Source organism: Oncorhynchus nerka, linkage group LG2 (assembly GCF_034236695.1).
Source record: "Oncorhynchus nerka isolate Pitt River linkage group LG2, Oner_Uvic_2.0, whole genome shotgun sequence".
Taxonomy (NCBI): Eukaryota; Metazoa; Chordata; class Actinopteri; order Salmoniformes; family Salmonidae; genus Oncorhynchus; species Oncorhynchus nerka.
The window spans coordinates 12,334,148-12,355,728 of record NC_088397.1 but is presented as its reverse complement, the minus strand read 5'-3'; the positions used below and the strand labels follow the sequence as shown (position 1 = coordinate 12,355,728).

Genomic DNA, 21,581 nt, shown 5'->3' with positions numbered 1-21,581 from the left:
TGACACTACCCCTGAATATGTTAGTTTAGCTGACACTACCCCAGAACAGGTTAGTTTATCTGACACTACCCCAGAACAGGTTAGTTTAGCTGACACTACTCCTGAATATGTTAGTTTAGCTGACACTACCCCAGAACAGGTTAGTTTAGCTGACACTACCTCAGAACAGGTTAGTTTAGCTGACACTACCTCAGAACAGGTTAGTTTAGCTGACTGCCCCGGAACAGGTTAGTTCATCTGACACTACCCCATAACAGGTTAGTTTAGCTAACACTACACCAGAACAGGTTAGTTTAGCTGACACTACCTCAGAACAGGTTAGTTTAGCTGACACTACCTCAGAACAGGTTAGTTTAGCTGACACTACCCCAGAACAGGTTAGTTTAGCTGACACTACCCCAGAACAGGTTAGTTAAGCTGACACTACCTCAGAACAGGTTAGTTTAGCTGACACTAACCCAGAACAGGTTAGTTTAGCTGACACTACCCCAGAACAGGTTAGTTTAGCTGACACTACCCCAGAACAGGTTAGTTTATCTGACACTACCCCAGAACAGGTTAGTTTAGCTGACACTACCTCAGAACAGGTTAGTTTATCTGACACTACCCCAGAACAGGTTAGGTTATCTGACACTACCTCAGAACAGGTTAGGTTATCTGACACTACCTCAGAACAGGTTAGTTTAGCTGACACTACCCCAGAACAGGTTAGTTTATCTGACACTACCCCAGAACAGGTTAGGTTATCTGACACTACCTCAGAACAGGTTAGTTTAGCTGACACTACCCCAGAACAGGTTAGTTTAGCTGACACTACCTCAGAACAGGTTAGTTTAGCTGACACTACCTCAGAACAGGTTAGTTTATCTGACACTACCCCAGAACAGGTTAGTTTATCTGACACTACCTCAGAACAGGTTAGTTTATCTGACACTACCCCAGATCAGGTTAGTTTAGCTGACACTATCCCAGAACAGGTTAGTTTAGCTGACACTACCCCAGAACAGGTTAGTTTATCTGACACTACCCCAGAACAGGTTAGTTTAGCTGACACTACCCCAGAACAGGTTAGTTTATCTGACACTACCCCAGAACAGGTTAGTTTAGCTGACACTACCTCAGAACAGGTTAGTTTATCTGACACTACCCCAGAGCAGGTTAGTTTAGCTGACACTACCCCAGAACAGGTTAGGTTATCTGACACTACCCCAGAACAGGTTAGTTTAGCTCATACTCCCCCAGAACAGATGCACTACCAATGACTCACTCAATCCCTTCTTGTACAGGGAGACTCAAATTAGTAGTGGCGTTAGACTATGTGTGATACAGACACAGATAGTCAGCGTATGCAGCAGTCCCAGATCCTTCAAAACAGATAACTACAGCCAACTGCTCATCAAATGTGATCCCAGAAAAACAAAAAAAATAGAAAAATGACGAGACTGCTACAATTCAAAGCTACAAATGTCCCTTCAGGTCTGTGCCTTCCTATCTGCTCATTGGGTAAGAAAAGAAAGAAAACAGACTGGATGACCCTGGTTATAAACCCATGTAAGAAGCTATGAAAGGCCCTGGTTATAAACCCATGTAAGAAGCTCTGAAAGGCCCTGGTTGTAAACCCATGTAAGAAGCTCTGAAAGGCCCTGGTTATAAACCCATGTAAGAAGCTCTGAAAGGCCCTGGTTGTAAACCCATGTAAGAAGCTCTGAAAGGCCCTGGTTATAAACCCATGTAAGAAGCTCTGGAAAGGCCCTGGTTATAAACCCATGTAAGAAGCTCTGAAAGGCCCTGGTTATAAACCCATGTAAGAAGCTCTGAAAGGCCCTGGTTATAAACCCATGCAAGAAGCTCTGAAAGGCCCTGGTTATAAACCCATGTAAGAAGCTCTGAAAGGCCCTGGTTATAAACCCAAGTAAGAAGCTCTGGAAAGGCTCTGGTTATAAACCCATGTAAGAAGCTCTGGAAAGGCCCTGGTTATAAACCTATGTAAGAAGCTCTGAAAGGCCCTGGTTATAAACCCATGTAAGAAGCTCTGAAAGGCCCTGGTTGTAAACCCATGTAAGAAGCTCTGGAAAGGCCCTGGTTATAAACCCATGTAAGAAGCTCTGAAATACCCTGGTTATAAACCCATGTAAGAGGCTCTGAAAGGCCCTGGTTGTAAACCCATGTAAGAAGCTCTGGAAAGGCCCTGGTTATAAACCCATGTAAGAAGCTCTGAAAGGCCCTGGTTATAAACAATATGTAAGAAGCTCTGGAAAGGCCCTGGTTATAAACCCATGTAAGAAGCTCTGAAAGGCCCTGGTTATAAACCCATGTAAGAAGCTCTGGAAAGACCCTGGTTATAAACCCATGTAAGAAGCTCTGGAAAGTCCCTGGTTGTAGACCCATGTAAGAAGCCTAACATGCAGCAGAGATGGATGGGGTATGTCTTTAGCGTGGTGGGTTAATAGCTGTAATTTGTAGGAGGCATGTTGTCATGTTGTCTCCGCTAACTCTTTCGCTAACTCAATCTGTGGATCTGTTGGGGCGTTATGCAAATTGGAGTGGGTCTAGGGTTTCCGGGAGGATGCTGTTGATGTGAGCCATGACCAGCCTTCCAAAGCACTTCATGGCTTTAGAGGAGAGTGCTATGGGGCAGTAGTCATTTAGGCAGGTTACTTTCGCTTCCTTAGGTACAGGGACTATGGTGGTCTGCTTGAAACATGTAGATATTACAGACTCAGTCAGGGAGAGGTTGAAAATGTCAGTGAAGACACTTGCCAGTTGGTCCGCGCATGCTTTTGTGTACATGTCCTGGTAATCCATCTGGCTTTGTGAATGTTGACTTGTTTATTAATAAAGGTCTTGCTCACATCAGCTATCGAGAGCATTATCACACAGTCATCCAGAACAGCTGGTGCACTCGTGCATGCTTCAGTGTTGCTTGCCTCGAAGCGAGCATAAAAGGCATTTAGCTTGTCTGGTAGGCTTGCGTCACTGGGCAGCTCACGTCTGGGTTTCCCTTTGCAGTTCATAAGAGTTTTCAAGCCCTTTCACATCCGACGATCGTCAGAGCCGGTGTAGTAGGATTCAATCTTAATCCTGTATTGACGCTTTGCTTGTTTGGTGGTTCGTCTGAGGGCATAGTGGGATTTCTTATAGGCGTCCGGATTAGTGTCCTGCTCCTTGAAAGCGGAAGCTCTAGCCTTTAGCTCGATGCGGATGTTGCCTGTAATCCATGGCTTCTGGTTGTGATATGTACGTACGGTCACTGTGGGGACGACTTCGTTGATGCACTTATTGATGAAGCCAATGACTGAGGTGTTATACTCCTCAATGTCCATTGGATGAATACCGGAACATATTCCAGTCTGTGCTATCAAAACATGTTGGCAAGTAACCAGAAGGCAGTGGGAGTTTATTCGCTCACCTATGGATTCTCAAAAGGCAGCCCGATCTGCGTCCTCTTTTCCTCCGTCTTTTCTTCACGCAAATGATGGAGATCTGGGCCGGTTCCCGGGAGAGCAATAAATCTTTCTCGTTGGACTCGTTAAAGGAAAAAGCTTCTTCCAGTTCGTGGAGGATAATCCCAGTTCTGATGTTCTTTTCGGTCATAAGAGACAGTAGCACACCCAATGGACCCAACAAAAATTCTCAATCAAGGTACTTTCACCATGGCCACCCTGACATACAAATGACCCCTTCTAAATATTTCTAATAACACGCATGTCATTCATTATGCAAGATATGGGCTGCTACATCCATGATCGATTGACAGTCTAAAAAGCACCACTTCAACCACTGGGAGACCCCATCACTGGGAGACCCCACCACTGGGAGACCCCTCCACTGGGAGACCACACCACTGGGAGACCCCACCACTGGGAGACCCCACCACTGGGAGACCACACCACTGGGAGACCCCACCACTGGGAGACCCCACCACTGGGAGACCACACCACTAGGAGACCACACCACTGGGAGACCCCACCACTGGGAGACCACACCACTGGGAGACCCCACCACTGGGAGACCCCACCACTGGGAGACCACACCACTGGGAGACCCCACCACTGGGAGACCCCACCACTGGGAGACCACACCACTGGGAGACCCCACCACTGGGAGACCACACCACTGGGAGACCACACCACTGGGAGACCCCACCACTGGGAGACCACACCACTGGGAGACCACACCACTGGGAGACCACACCACTGGGAGACCCCACCACTGGGAGACATTTACATTTACATTTAAGTCATTTAGCAGACGCTCTTATCCAGAGCGACTTACAGGGAGACTCCACCATGGGGTAATAGTTGTACCTTGAAGTGAGCGGTGTGTATTAAATCAGAGTGAGAGGCTATTGGATTTTCCACTCGCTGGAAGGAAGTGGATGTGAAGATCTATAGATCATCCTCAAAGGAATATGACAGCTGTCTTACATATGTCAGACCTAGCAGAGTGTGTGTGGGTTTGTGTGTTCAGCACATACCGTACCATAACATTTCCTGTACTAATGTGCTCCAAGTACAAGGTCACTATTTACAGTGAAAGTGAGGAGCCAATCACAGATCAGGATTTTGAGTAGTCCATTATGAACAATGATCAATGTGATCTAGTCAACAAATATTAACCCCATATAGATGTGAACTACTATAAACTATATTTTAATAAAATGTTACTAAATACTCAGTCTTTGTCAACCAAATACATTATACTTGGGTTCGCTGGTTGTCTGTTTCTAGACTTGCACAACTCTGCGGTGATGAGCTACAATACAAGTCAATGCCAACTTTGTCTCCATGTAACTGAACGACCCAGTAACCATGGCTACCACAAATCCGGGTTTATCAGACCCAAGGCAAGACAATCATAGTTGTTATTGGGACTTTGTTTACAACCAGTTAGAAAGTGAGAGAAAGGGAGATAAAGGAAGAGAGAGAAACAGACAGAGGAGGAGGAGAGAAAGACAGAAGGAGAGAGGAAGAAGAAGAGAGAGGGTGTGACAGTAAAAGGGAGAGTGAGGGAAGAGAGACTCCTCTGCAGTCTGCATCAATGATGACAGCAATCTCTCAGGCTCTGTGAAGCCCATGTCAATCTCCCCTGCCAACACACCACAACATCCTCTGTGCTATTGGAAGCAGAATGACTTCAAGAAACTGGAATGTCCTTCCTTGCTATGAATAGTTCTTAACCTCTGACCTTGCGGTATCAAGTTACATTATCTAACCTAACCTTTATAAAGGCTAAATAACCAAGGCCAAAAGTGAAACACGAAGAAAGTTTGAACTCAGCCACAAGCTAGCTATCCTATCTCCTCCACTTTGTGTCAATCACCTGTTAAAAGACAGACAGATATATAGATAGAGAAAGAGACAGACAGAGACATAGAAAGAGACAGAGACAGACAGATGGTGCTGGTGGTGCATCAGTCATCAACCACTGAGGGACGCTGCACCAAGAATGCACCCTTGTGACATCCTCTTTCCATGGCTCTGTCACACTGACTCAACTCATCACTACTGCAGACTGAGGGGAATGTTGCTGGGCAGGACCAATTGGGGTTGTGTGTGTGTGTGTGTGTGTGTGTGTGTGTGTGTGTTTGTGTGTGTGTGTGTGTGTGTGTGTGTGTGTGTGTGTGTGTGTGTGTGACTGAGACTGTGTATGTTTTCACTAGCTCAGATATGAATGCAGAGAAAAAAGGTTAAATCTTCTAGCTCTTTCCTTCATGTTTTGGGTCAAGCCTGATTCACACGTGATGCTGCAGTCTCTCTCCACACAGGAAATAGCTGGCCTTGGCATGGAAACATACAAGCTTGAGTTCAAATATTACAAAATAATACACTGGTATGTCGATAGTTCTGTAAGCCCCATTGAATAAAAGCAGCTGCTAAATGACCATATTTATTTACTTACTGCATTGCCTTAGTTGTTGGCGAGACAGACAGAGGCAGAGAGACAGTGGAAGTCCGGGAGAAACAGAGAAAAGCATGCTCACTCCAAAAGAGGGGGAGCACAACTCATAGCTAAGCTAATGCTAGCAGCAGTACCTCGGACACCACATTTTTTAATTGCCCCGCTAACACCCTGGCTAACAACGGCTGACATTCCAGTGCAGAGCAGGGTAGAGGTGAGGGGTCATTAAGCAATGTAGTAGTGAACTCCAGTATTGTGAGAGGTCATCCTGAAAGACAGCTCCAGTATTGTGAGAGGTCATCTTGAAAGACAGCTCCAGTATTGTGAGAGGTCATCCTGAAAGGCAGCTCCAGTATTGTGAGAGGTCATCCTGAAAGACAGCTCCAGTATTGTGAGAGTTCATCCTGAAAGACAGCTCCAGTATTGTGAGAGGTCATCCTGAAAGACAGCTCCAGTATTGTGAGGGGTCATCCTGAAAGACAGCTCCAGTATTGTGAGAGATCATCCTGAAAGACAGCTCCAGTATCGTGAGAGGTCATCCTGAAAGACAGCTCCAGTATTGTGAGAGGTCATCCTGAAAGACAGCACCAGTATTGTGAGGGGTCATCCTGAAAGACAGCTCCAGTATCGTGAGAGGTCATCCTGAAAGGCAGCTCCAGTATCGTGAGAGGTCATCCTGAAAGACAGCTCCAGTATCGTGAGAGGTAATCTTGAAAGACAGCTCCAGTATCGTGAGAGGTCATCTTGAAAGACAGCTCCAGTATTGTGAGGGGTTATCCTGAAAGACAGCTCCAGTATTGTGAAGGGTCATCCTGAAAGACAGCTCCAGTATCGTGAGGGGTCATCCTGAAAGACAGCTCCAGTATCGTGAGAGGTCATCCTGAAAGACAGCTCCAGTATCGTGAGAGGTCATCCTGAAAGATAACTACTTTGTACTGTGCTCATCTCCTCTGGGAGAAGGGGTCTTTGACCTTGCGATGAAAATGGAGGAGGGTGTGTATGCATGAGTGCATGAGTGCACATATTTCTGTGTGTGTGTGTGCGTGTGTGTGTGTGTGTGTGTGTGTGTGTGTGTGTGTGTGTGTGTGTGTGTGTGTGTGTGTGTGTGTGTGTGTGTGTGTCACTTTGGAGTGGATGAGTGTAGAAGCAGTGGGGACCCTGGGGAGGGTTCCCCTACCAGGGAGCAAGTGGAGTGGGAAAGGGGGCTATCACGTGGGCCCTAAAGCATGGAGCAGATGGCCTGAGATTAGCATGTGAATGAGGGTAGGACAGAAGACAGAGCCTTGGGGGCCCCTGGTAGCGGTGCCCATGTTCAAAATCACTGTCTGTGATAGGTCAGCCCAGAGAGTCTTCAGAGAAGCCTAATTTGTGTTTATCAATTACATGAGAAGAAGTGGTGAGTTGTAGAGGACTGCAGAGACCATAGCCTGGTACCAGGCTAGAACCAGATATGGTCCCAGACTAGAACCAGATATGGTCCCAGACTAGAAGCATATATGGTACCAGGCTAGAACCAGATATGGTCCCAGGCTGGAACCAGATATGGTCCCAGACTAGAACCAGATATGGTACCAGGCTAGAATCAGATATGGCCCAGACTAGAACCAGATATGGTCCCAGACTAGAAACAGATAAGGTCCCAGACTAGAAACAGATATGGTCCCAGACTAGAACCAGATATGGTCCCAGACTAGAACCAGATATGGTCCCAGGCTGGAACCAGATATGGTCCCAGACTAGAACCAGATATGGTACCAGGCTAGAATCAGATATGGCCCAGACTAGAACCAGATATGGTCCCAGACTAGAACCAGATATGGTCCCAGACTAGAACCAGATATGGTCCCAGACTAGAACCAGATATGGTCCCAGACTAGAAGCATATATGGTACCAGGCTAGAACCAGATATGGTCCCAGGCTGGAACCAGATATGGTCCCAGACTAGAACCAGATATGGTACCAGGCTAGAATCAGATATGGCCCAGACTAGAACCAGATATGGTCCCAGACTAGAACCAGATATGGTCCCAGACTAGAACCAGATATGGTACCAGGCTAGAATCAGATATGGCCCAGACTAGAAACAGATATGGTCCCAGACTAGAACCAGATATGGTACCAGGCTAGAATCAGATATGGCCCAGACTAGAAACAGATATGGTCCCAGACTAGAACCAGATATGGTCCCAGACTAGAATCAGATATGGTCCCAGACTAGAAACAGATATGGTCCCAGACTAGAAACAGATATGGTCCCAGACTAGAAGCATATATGGTACCAGGCTAGAACCAGATATGGTCCCAGGCTGGAACCAGATATGGTCCCAGACTAGAACCAGATATGGTACCAGGCTAGAATCAGATATGGCCCAGACTAGAACCAGATATGGTCCCAGACTAGAAACAGATAAGGTCCCAGACTAGAACCAGATATGGTCCCAGACTAGAACCAGATATGGTCCCAGACTAGAAATGCATCTTTGGCAAAGTGTTTTGTTCTTAGATCCACACCCTGAAAGCACAACACACCTGTCTTGAGAGCCATGTAGCCAACACATTGTACAGCGAGCACAAAGTGACGTAACATCAAACCAACACACTGTATGTAGGCTAATGTATCCATATCTGTGGCCGACGCCTACCTCAGGAGTGCTAGCTAGCTCATCAAAGCTAGCTAACGACTGGCAAGACATGACAGGGATGCTGATCACATCAGACCACATACCAGTGGCAGCCTGAGCAGCTTTGCAGTCAGACTCTGTCACCACACACACCATGATACATCATACATCACAGGGACAGACAGTACGGGTGTGGCGAATCAAAGCAGACCCAACAACAACAACAACGGTGAGATATATTTGTGCTGTGAGTATCATGAGAAATGCTTTTTAGGAAATCTGCTTTTATACATTCCTCAGATACACTCTAAAATGGCTATCATTCTGTCATCGAAGCCTTATTCCAAATCTTTAACTATTGCTGTCGAGAGACACCAGAGGAGGTGACTTTTGAGTATGTCCTTGGTACACTGGGTAGAAAAAGGACACAGTGACCAAATAGCCACATTGTTGCATGTAATGGACAGCACAGCGCCGCAGGCTCTGTAAACCAACCTCTGTCTCCACACGGTCACTGCAAAAACCCACAAAATCCATCAGCAGGGTTTATCGAGGGAGGAAAACACCAGAGGACAGTTTTGTTGTTCCCGAGAGGCTAAGAATCCAGAGGAACGTTAGAGAGGGATAAAGTGTTCAGTGTCTCAGATTCCCCATATACTCATGTAAAAAGACACATAGACAACACGGACCATGGATAGATGAAAGCTATTGGCTAGCTCTCGTTGTCACACAAGGAAGTTGTAATCCTTCCTGAAGCCATCGGTCCTGTTCAAGAGACCAAAATGTTATTCAATGTTCAGATAGAAATGTCTTGCGTAGAACAGTTATGATTGCTTGTCATGTAGACTAAGGAATGGTTTCTATCTGAACGTTTCAGCTGACTGAATACACCCCAGGTTCTAATGGTGAGACAGGCAGTTAGTGGTCCAGACGCCTACAGCACGTCAGCATAACATGCCTGGTAAAGCACACGTGCACGCCAACACACACACAAACACGCATCATCTGCAGTCCCTCGCAGTTTAAGATGACACACACACACACATACAGTACAAGGAAGATAGAAGCCTCTGTCTCTCTCACACTTTGTCACAGAGCTAAATGACACCAGGAGAGAGTTCTCACACTGTTTATGGAGCGACAGGCCAGGACATAAAGCTAATGACCCTAGTGGTATTATACTGGGATTTATGATGCTGAAAATAATGAGGCAGAGGAGTTCAAGCGTCAGAACGCCCCCTTCTCCCCCTCTACTTGAACACACACACACACACACACACACACACACACACACACACACACACACACACACACACACACACACACACACACACGCACACACACACAAACACACACAGAAATATGCACAGACATACATAGAGACAGAGTCAGAGAGACAGGCAGACAGACAGTCTCCTAGGCTCAGTCCCTTACTGTCAGCAGTCACCAGCTCCAAGCCATCTGCATTGATCTATTTTGTGTGTTCCTGTGCAGCAAACACACACCCTGATAGGTCCAGTCAAATGTTTGATTGTGCTTCACCTTGTCTGCTTGGGTATTCCAGACAGCAACCTTTTGCTCTTTTGCTCTACCAGCCGTCCAATAATGGCATGGCACAAGGTTCAAGTGAGAGCGGCTAGAGCGCCAACGGACCCTAACACAGATCACTGTCGAACTAACACTACTGAGGTCAGTTTGGGGGTGACGTTCTTCACTACATAGTCAATTTACCACGGTAACACCAATAAGAGGAGAGTCCACTCAAGGGTCATAGGGCAATCGTTTGATTTAATCAGGGAATTCCTGGACTCACTATTTGTCCTGTGAGATTGAAACGAATGTGCTATGAAGAGGTTACAAAGCATTGTAACACCTGTCAAAAACATCTAGAGTAGAGTAGTGTTCAGTAGTGTAGAGTTCAGTAGTGTAGTGTAGGGTTCAATAGTGTAGTGTAGAGTAGTGTTCAGTAGTGTAGTGTAGAGTAGTGTTCAGTAGAGTAGAGAAGTGTTCAGTAGAGTAGTGTTCAGTAGTGTAGAGTAGAGTAGTGTTCAGTAGAGTAGTGTTCAGTAGTGTAGAGTAGTGTTCAGTAGAGTAGTGTAGTGTTCAGTAGAGTAGAGTAAAATAGTGTACAGTAGAGTAGAGTAGTGTTCAGTAGAGTAGAGTAGTGTTCAGTAGAGTAGAGTAGAGTTCAGTAGAGTAGTGTTCAGTAGAGTAGAGTAGTGTTCAGTAGAGTAGTGTTCAGTAGAGTAGAGTAGAGTAGTGTTTAGTAGAGTAGAGTAGTGTTCAGTAGAGTAGTGTTCAGTAGAGTAGAGTAGTGTTCAGTAGAGTAGAGTAGTGTTTAGTAGAGTAGAGTAGTGTTCAGTAGAGTAGTGTTCAGTAGAGTAGAGTAGTGTTCAGTAGAGTAGAGTAGAGTAGAGTTCAGTAGAGTAGTGTTCAGTAGAGTAGAGTAGTGTTTAGTAGAGTAGTGTTCAGTAGAGTACTGTTCAGTAGAGTAGAGTAGTATAGTGTTCAGTACAGTAGAGTAGAGTAGTGTTCAGTAGAGTAGAGTAGTGTTCAGTAGAGTAGGGTTCAGTAGTGTAGAGTAGAGTAGTGTTCAGTAATGTAGTGTAGAGTAGTGTTCAGTAGAGTAGAGTATTGTTCAGTAGAGTAGAGTAGTGTAGAGTAGTGTTCAGTAGAGTAGAGTAATGTTCAGTAGAGTAGAGTAGTGTAGAGTAGTGTTCAGTAGAGTAGAGTAATGTTCAGTAGAGTAGAGAAGAGTAGTGTTCAGTAGTGTAGAGTAGAGTAGTGCAGAGTAGAGTAGTGTTTAGTAGAGTACAGTACAGTAGAGTAGAGTTGAGTAGTGTTCAGTAGTGTAGAGTAGTGTAGAGTAGAGTAGTGTTCAGTAGAGTAGAGCAGAGTAGTGTTCAGTAGAGTAGAGTAGTGTTCAGTAGAGTAGTGTTCAGTAGAGTAGTGTTCAGTAGAGTAGAGTAGTGTTCAGTAGAGTAGAGTAGTGTTCAGTAGAGTAGAGTAGTATTTAGTAGAGTAATGTTCAGTAGAGTAGAGAAGAGTAGTGTTCAGTAGTGTAGAGTAGAGTAGTGCAGAGTAGAGTATTGTTTAGTAGAGTACAGTACAGTAGAGTAGAGTTGAGTAGTGTTCAGTAGTGTAGAGTAGAGTAGCGTAGAGTAGAGTATTGTTCAGTAGAGTAGAGTAGAGTAGTGTTCAGTATAGTAGAGTAGAGTAGAATAGTGTAGTGTACTGTAGAGTAGAGTAGAGTATTGTTCAGTAGTGTAGAGAAGAGGATATGCGGAGTGTTTTGGGGTAGCCTGCCCCTGCTGTATATCTCTCTGCCCTCTGGCTCCATCTAAATAGTAGACAGAGATACACAGAGACCCTATATATCCAGACAGTGATACACACAGGCCCTATAGATCCAGACAGTGATACACAGAGACCCTATATATCCAGACAGAGATACACACAGGCCCTATAGATCCAAACAGTGATACACAGAGACCCTATAGATCCAGACAGAGATACACAGAGACCCTATATATCCAGACAGAGATACACAGAGACCCTATATATCCAGACAGAGATACACACAGGCCCTATAGATCCAGACAATGATACACAGAGACCCTATAGATCCAGACAGAGATACACAGAGACCCTATATATCCAGACAGAGATACACACAGGCCCTATAGATCCAGACAGTGATACACAGAGACCCTATAGATCCAGACAGTGATACACAGAGACCCTATAGATTGAGTAAGCCTCAAAGGGCTGATCCCTCAAGGCTCTTGTTTCCATGGCAGGCGTTGTCGTGGTGACGGAGACCCTTGTGGGGCACACTGGGCACTAGGCAGTCAACACTTTACAGAGATCAGGGGGTTGTAGCTAGAGGAGGACATGCCAATACAGAGTGGAGGGCTGACTACCGTACTACTACTAATAAGGGTGCAGGACAAGTCGAGTGCCAAGATGAGAGTGTGAGAGCCTGTGTATTGGGGTGTCCAGGAAACAACTCCTTACAAGTCCCACAATACTTATTTTGTACGCCCAATTGCATAATAAGCCAACCTGGCCAGCATCCAAAGGCCACGCACGCACGCACGCGCAACACACACACACACACACACACACACACACACACACACACACACACACACACACACACACACACACACACACACACACACACACACACACACACACACACACACACACACACACACACACACACACACACACACACACACACACACACACACAGCTGCTGTGTTAAAACAGTCTTATAAAAGCCTGCAGGAATGTCATGTAATGTTGCAGTGCATTCAGACCCTCCCATCTGGTCCTGTGTTTCACACTGACTTAATAGAGGGACTCTCTGTGCACTGCCACCGAATTAGGGCTTCTCTCTCTCTCTCACACACACACACACACACACACACACACACACACACACACACACACACACACACACACACACACACACACACACACACACACACACACACACACACACACACACACACACACACAGAGATGAGAGGTCTTCATCATGAGGTATTGGGAAGCGCCGGACTCTTGAGCAGAAATGTGCCCTTCATCCCCAGGGAGTCGACAGGAAGGAATTATTTCCATGTTGCACGCTGGTTTCCCCCAAACCTTTCCACAACATTTGACCAAAAAACACATTCACACATAAAAAGCATGACATTGCCTATCAAGTGGTTGCGAAACTCAACATGAGTGATATAGTGAACAATGTGGGGACGACCAACAAAGGGGTTCATTCACTGTTGAATGAGAGGCCAGCCGCTTTCCACATCTTGCCCAAGCAGGATATTTACTGCTGTCTGTGGACTGTTGCAGAGGGTTAGTGAAAACAAGCGGCAATGTTTAGCCTCTAACATCTGGAAGCCATAAAGGCTGAATGGTTACGGTAGGCTATTTACACTAGGCTAACTAACAGCAGGGCCTGGGGCCAGAGATCCTGGGAGCTAGACTCATTATCGGTTTCTTACCCACCAGTGGACTGGGGGCACAAGCAGGACCAAGACGAGACCTCCTGTCACTCTCCTTCTCCTCTCTCTGCTGTCACTCTCCTCCTCTCTCTCTCTCTCTGCTGTCACTCTCCTCCTCTCTCTCTCTGCTGTCACTCTCCTTCTCCTCTCTCTCTCTCTGCTGTCACCCTCCTCCTCTCTCTCTCTGCTGTCACTCTCCTTCTCCTCTCTCTCTCTCTGCTGTCACTCTCCTTCTCCTCTCTCTCTCTCTGCTGTCACTCTCCTTCTCCTCTCTCGCTCTGCTGTCACTCTCCTTCTCCTCTCTCTCTCTGCTGTCACTCTCCTTCTCCTCTCTCTCTGCTGTCACTCTCCTTCTCCTCTCTCTGCTGTCACTCTCCTCCTCTCTCTCTCTGCTGTCACTCTCCTTCTCCTCTCTCTCTCTGCTGTCACCCTCCTTCTCCTCTCTCTCTCTCTGCTGTCACTCTCCTTCTCCTCTCTCTCTCTGCTGTCACTCTCCTTCTCCTCTCTCTCTCTCTGCTGTCACTCTCCTTCTCCTCTCTCTCTCTGCTGTCACCATCCTTCTCCTCTCTCTCTCTGCTGTCACTCTCCTTCTCCTCTCTCTCTCTGCTGTCTCTCTCCTCCTCTCTCTCTCTGATGTCACTCTCCTCCTCTTCCTCTCCTATCATTCACCTCCTCTCCTCTCCTCTCCTCTCCTCTCCTCTCCTCTCCTCTCCTCTCCTCTCCTCTCCTCTCCTCTCCTCTCCTCTCCTCTCCTATCATGCTCCTCTTCTCCTCTCTTCTTCTCTCCTCTCCTCTCCTCTCCTCTCCTCTCCTCTCCTCTCCTCTCCTATCATGCTCCTCTTCTCCTCTCTTCTTCTCTCCTCTCCTCTCCTCCTCTCCTATCACGCTCCCCTTCTCCTCTCTTCTCCTATCCCTCTCCTCTCCTTTTCTCCTCTTCTCCTCTCTTCTCCTATCCTCTCTTCTCCTTTTCTCCTTTTCTCCTCCTCTCCTCTCCTCTCCTCTCCTCCTGTCCTCTCACTCCTCTTCTCCTCTCCTCTCCTCCTGTCCTCTCACTCTCCTCTCCTCCTCGCCTCTCCTCCTGTACTATCACCCTCTTCTCCTCCTCTCCTCTCCTCCTGTCCTATTACTCTCCTCTCCTCTCCTCTCCTCCTGTCCTATCACTCTCCTTTCGTTGTGTTTTGCCTAATGAGAGTCTGGAGGAACCAGTTCCTAAAATAGAAACACATATTGTGAAGAATGTGTTAATGAGCAGTTGTCTGCATGTTTGTGCTCTAACGGAGAGGTCTGGAAGGAGGACACACTGAAGCAACAGAGGATGTCATCACAAAGTATGAAACACTTGAAGAGATAAATCCACAGTAGGACATACAGAACATTGTCCTATAGACCCCAGTAGGACATACAGTACATTGTCCTATAGACCCCAGTAGGACGTACAGTACATCGTCCTATAGACCCCAGTAGGACATACAGAACATCGGCCTATAGACCCCAATAGGACATACAGAACATCGGCCTATAGACCCCAGTAGGACATACAGAACATCGTCATATAGACCCCAGTAGGACATACAGAACATCGTCCTATAGACCCCAGTAGGACTTACAGAACATCGTCCTATAGACCCCAGTAGGACATACAGCACATCGGCCTATAGACCCCAGTAGGACCTACAGTACATCGTCCAATAAACCCCAGTAGGACACACAGCACATCGTCCTATAGGGCCCAGTAGGACATACAGAACATCGTCCTACAGGGCCCAGTAGGACATACAGAACATCGTCCTGTAGACCCCAGTAGGACATACAGAACATCGTCCTGTAGACCCCAGTAGGACATACAGAACATCGGCCTATAGACCTCAGTAGGACATACAGTACATCGTCCTATAGACCCCAGTAGGACATACAGTACATCGTCCTATAGACCTCAGTAGGACATACAGTACATTGTCCTATAGACCTCAGTAGGACATACAGTACATCGTCCTATAGACCCCAGTAGGACATACAGTACATCGTCCTAGAAGGCCCACACAACCCTGTGACACAATTGTAAACAAGACTAGTGTTTCTGCATTTGAGAGATATTTTCATAAACAGGTGGTACATGCATGTGGTTGTACAAGACCTATATGACATTGGTAATGGGTAATATGTCATTGGTAACAGGTAATATGACGTTGGTAATGGGTAATATGACATTGGTAACAGGTAATATGACATTGGTAATGGGTAATATGACATTGGTAACAGGTAATATGACATTGGTAATGGGTAATATGACGTTGGTAATGGGTAATATGACATTGGTAACAGGTAATATGACATTGGTAACAGGTAATATGACATTGGTTATGGGTAATATGACATTGGTAACAGGTAATATGACATTGGTAACAGGTAATATGACATTGGTAATGGGTAATATGACATTGGTAACAGGTAATATGACATTGGTAATGGGTAATATGACATTGGTAATGGGTAATATGACATTGGTAATGGGTAATATGACATTGGTAATGGGTAATATGACATTGGTAACAGGTAATATGACATTGGTAACAGGTAATATGACATTGGTAATGGGTAATATGACATTGTTAACAGGTAATATGACATTGGTAACAGGTAATATGACATTGGTAATGGGTAATATGACATTGGTAACAGGTAATATGACATTGGTAACAGGTAATATGACATTGGTAATGGGTAATATGACGTTGGTAATGGGTAATATGACATTGGTAATGGGTAATATGACATTCGTAACAGGTAATATGACATTGGTAATGGGTAATATGACGTTGGTAATGGGTAATATGACATTGGTAACAGGTAATATGACATTGGTTATGGGTAATATGACATTGGTTATGGGTAATATGTCATTGGTAACAGGTAATATGACATTGGTAACAGGTAATATGACATTGGTAACAGGTAATATGTCATTGGTAACAGGTAATATGACATTGGTAATGGGTAATATGACATTGGTAACAGGTAATATGTCATTGGTAACAGGTAATATGTCATTGGTAACAGGTAATATGACATTGGTAATGGGTAATATGACATTGGTAACAGGTAATATGACATTGGTAACAGGTAATATGTCATTGGTAACAGGTAATATGACATTGGTAATGGATAATATGACATTGGTAACAGGTAATATGACATTGGTAACAGGTAATATGACATTGGTAACAGGTAATATGTCATTGGTAACAGGTAATATGACATTGGTAATGGGTAATATGTCATTGGTAACAGGTAATATGAGATTGGTAACAGGTAATATGAGATTGGTAACAGGTAATATGACATTGGTAATGGGTAATATGACATTGGTAACAGGTAATATGACATTGGTAATGGGTAATATGTCATTGGTAACAGGTAATATGACATTGGTAACAGGTAATATGACATTGGTAACAGGTAATATGACATTGGTAATGGGTAATATGTCATTGGTAACAGGTAATATGACATTGGTAATGGGTAATATGTCATTGGTAACAGGTAATATGACATTGGTAACAGGTAATATGACATTGGTAATGGGTAATATGACATTGGTAACAGGTAATATGACATTGGTAATGGGTAATATGACATTGGTAACAGGTAATATGATATTGGTAATGGGTAATATATGTATTGTGTATAGATGTTGAGTGTGTAATTTACAATAGTGTGTAATTAACAGTTGATTGTGTAATTTACAGGTGATTGTGTAATTGACCGTCTTTATTTTGGTAAGTGCTCTACTCAGTGTGTCTAAGACTATTTTCCTCAAGTTTATCCTATTCTATCCTATCATAAAGAGCATTCTGCATGTAGATAGATTTGAAGGGTGTTGACATGGTTCGAAGTGCCCTAAATGGGAGTGTGTCACCTAGTGTGTGTTCTAGTGGGTGTCCTAGTGTATATCCTAGTGTGTGTTCTAGTGGGTGTCCTTGTGTGTTCTAGTGTGTGTCCTAGTGGGTGTCCTAGTGGGTGTCCTAGTGTGTGTCCTAGTGTGTGTTCTAGTGGGTGTCCTAGTGTGTGTCCTAGTGTGTGTTCTAGTGTGTGTCGTAGTGTGTGTCCTAGTGTGTGTCCTAGTGTGTGTTCTAGTGTGTGTCCTAGTGTGTGTCCTAGTGTGTGTCCTAGTGGGTGTCCTAGTGTGTGTCCTAGTGTGTGTTCTAGTGGGTGTCCTAGTGTGTGTCCTAGTGTGTGTCCTAGTGTGTGTCCTAGTGTGTGTTCTAGTGGATGCCCTAGTGTGTGTCCTAGTGTGTGTCCTAGTGTGTGTTCTAGTGGGTGTCCTAGTGGGTGTCCTAGTGTGTGTCCTAGTGTGTGTCCTAGTGTGTGTTCTAGTGGATGCCCTAGTGTGTGTCCTAGTGTGTGTCCTAGTGTGTGTTCTAGTGTGTGTCCTAGTGTGTGTCCTAGTGTGTGTCCTAGTGTGTCCCCTAGTGTGTGTCCTCTGTGATATGGGAAGGGGACAGCTCTGTGATGCACTGTGACGTGGGCTGTCAGGAGTGATTGGGCAGAGTGGCTTCTAGGGAGGGGAGAGTCTTGGTCACTCACAGCCAGGGTCTTAGCCCTGACTCTGTCTGCGGTCTAACTGGCTTCCTATTCCCTATACCCCTCAAACTCAACTCTGGACCTCCAAGACAGTCCCACTGTGTTTTTTCATTGTTCCCTCTAATCAGAGACTGATTAAGACCTGGGACACTAAGTGGATGCAGTAATGATCAGGTAGAACAGAAAACCAGCAGGCTCTGGTCCTCGTAGGGTGAGAGTTGAATACCCCTGCGCTATACAGTGCACTACTTTGGACCAGGGCCTATAGGGCTCCAGTAGTGCACTATGAAGAGATCAGAACTATGCTGCCATTTGGGCTGCAGAGTTAGTTAGAGCTGAGCCTCAGAGAGGCGACAGGCAGGGGAGACAATAGTCCTGGCTGATATGAGACAAAAGTTCACAAGTTCATATCATACACTCAATAATGCACTGACGGATCAATGTGAGGGCTATTATGGGTCAAAACTCAAGATGAAACAGTCCCCATTTCAACACATGTCCCTATTTGTGTGTCCTAGCTGGAGGTCAGTAGACCGGCTGCTCTGTTAGACGTGTGAGAATTAGCTTAGGCTCCACAGACAGCTCAGACACCCTGAGACTTAATCACACATTAAACCACCCCACAGCCACCTCTCATTAGACGCCTGTAGAGAGGCCATGTTCACACACATACACACACATACACGACTGCACAGTGTCTTACTAGAGGTCATCACAGTTAGAGAAGTCCATTGATGATAGACTCAACAGTGTAATGTGGCTAAAGTATCTCCCTCTGTCAGTGTACAGTAGGTCTGGTTGGAGTTAGCCAACAACCCTGCCTGCATGTGGGCTCTCTCTCATCAAACACACCTGATACCTCTCACTCAAAAGCCACCAAGAGAGATAGAGGGAGAGCGAGAGAGAGAGGCAGAAGGAGAGAGAGAGGCAGAAAGAGAGAGTCTGCAGAGAAATAGTTTCCCCTGCACTTTGGCACTGCAAGCCACTATTCCCAATCTGCATGACAAAAGCTAAACGCACATTAGCGTCAAGTCTGTTTGCAAACTCCTACAGTACAAATAGACCTATGAATGGTTTTTCAATCCAAACAAAACTTCTACCCTGTAAAATGAAGTCTCCCGAGCCAAGTGTGCATGTTTGACATAACCAGAGCTGATGTGTGTATCCATTTCCCACGTGGCACTCGAAGACAGACTCAGTTTCCCAGGCTTGCAACAGCAAAGTGTGGAGAAGATTGAAACTGAACCGCCGTTGGGGCTCCTCAGGGCTCAGTCAGAGTACCGCTCAAGGTTGTGATTAAGGTCATTTCAATTACCGTTCCTGTGATTACAGTTACCCCAGTTTAGGCTGATAGAATAATGTCCATACAGGAGAGATGGGGGAACTGGATACACACGTCCAGTGGTACTCCCTAATGTACTTTGTCAAACCACATTTGGCTTGGACTGAGCACCCGCTAATCTCTAGATTGAAGACATTGAGGAGGAGTGTTACTAGTGTAGGGGGTCAAAGGTAGCCTGGTTAACAGACTGAAGGCTAGTTTAACCAGGCTAGGTCCAAGCTATTTCTGGGTCTTCCAACCCAAACCATATTGTGTATTACTGATCAATGTTTATTTTCTGATTCATCCCCCTTTGTTTCATCATCTATACTGTACTGTAACATTTATAGTATTCACACAGTAACATTCACAGCGTTTTCATTTCATTTGGTTCCCATAACACATCCATGTTTTCCAGAGGTACTGATCAGTAGGCAGGCCTCTACCGTATGTGTAACATAGTATCCCACTATACAATACAGAATGCTTTATGTGGACATTAAATCCCCACAGACCCTATATTATACACAGGAATATTCTCACATCCAGACATGGGAACTCAAACGTCCCTGTACTCCATCAAGATGTAAAGACCAGGCGGTTAGATCAGAGAACGCATAGCAGCACTATAGCACTTCAATCAGACTCCAGTCAGGCCAGAGTAATGGAAACAGAGTCCGAATGAGATCAGTATCTACTGTAAAGTGTCATGACATCAAACTGAGGTATAGAGGTTTTCATCTATTAGCTGTACTGGCCTGTTACAGGGGGATTTGCAAAGAGCACAGAATCACAATGTAATCATGTGGAATGGGCTCAATATTGGAAATATAATTATGTCCAATTTTTATTTTTATTTTTTTATTTCACCTTTATTTAACCAGGTAGGCAAGTTGAGAACAAGTTCAATACTGCTATTTGATTCACATAACATTATATGAACTAAGGGCTCTAGGCACTGCCCAGTATTTAGAGGGAAAATAGGTGTGTTTTTTAATAAATACATTTTGAAAATGTCCTGTAAACTAGCTATACTGTATGTTGTAGATTTCCTTATTACATCAATACTCTGAGAAGACTAGCTGCTGTCTAGGGTTGGCACCTGGCAATGCAGAAGTAGTTGTCTGGGTGGGTCAGAAGCTCTTAGAGCTGAGAGTTTTTTCAGATGCTTGATATTGTCTATTGCTGCGAAACGTCATAATTAAAAAATGACCCCGCCTCTTTCATTGTTAACAATTGCAATGCATATCGACGTGGTTTGTGGGGCATTGGTTTCCACTGCAGTGCTGAATGGTGTAAATAGGACGACACTGCAGGTCTCCTGTATCTAACGGCGTGGCTCCAAGACTCCATTCAAATCAGATCTAGAACACTGCTCCTGCCTATACGTCATGAAGAGTGAATAAACAATAAACAACGAATAACAAAGATATCACCAATAGGCCTATGTGGCCATACAAAACCGTAGGCCTAGTTCAAATCTGGGATTAGGCAGAGAGTAGGCTATAGCAGGCTGGTGCGGTTACTGCAGTTATCCGCCAGAGCAGCCCCCGCACCGTTTCAGCACCATGCATGGTGGACCTGAACAATGGGCATAGCCCGCAGCCCCGGAGCGCTCACAAGTTGACCAACAAAAATACTAACGGGCTTTTTATTACGCATTTTTATGAGACAAATAAACACTCAAAGGTGTGATGTTTAAAAAATAAATAAAGTTAAACGAGATGGTAGCAAAAAAAGCAGACAAATGGACATGCCGACTAAGCCTTTCTCTCCTAAGGGTGAGGCTGATGTGCAAACCTTGTTCCTTCTCAAAGGTAAAATACAGTAGTATTCTTACCAAGTTAACAAACAAGCTTCTCATTTTTAACTAGGCTAAAGCACAAACAATTTAACACATGCCTTTCCTAAATGCGCAACAACTCGGATTAGAAGCCACATTCAGTGATTCCGAGAACATCAAACTTTTAAAAATCTAAACTAAATCAAGTGTGTTGAAAGTGCAATTCATTTAAATTTAATTAAAACATAATTAACCATGCTTTGCCTTTAAATTGAATAAATTGAATAAGGTATTTTCCTTACCTGTTCGTGGCAAATGAACCGTATAAATAAATCCCTTGCGCACTGTGCCTTGAGCCCTA

General features: G+C 45.0%; 1 protein-coding gene across 1 annotated transcript in view; it reads right to left on the bottom strand.

Moving 5' to 3' along the window:
• The window catches only part of LOC115126861 (microtubule-associated protein 2-like), a 102,857-nt gene extending 81,276 nt beyond the window's left edge, over positions 1-21,581 (bottom strand). The window contains exon 1 of the mRNA XM_065023244.1: positions 21,523-21,581. The gene's annotated coding sequence lies outside the window, so the exon portion shown is untranslated. The remainder of the gene's footprint in view (positions 1-21,522) is intronic.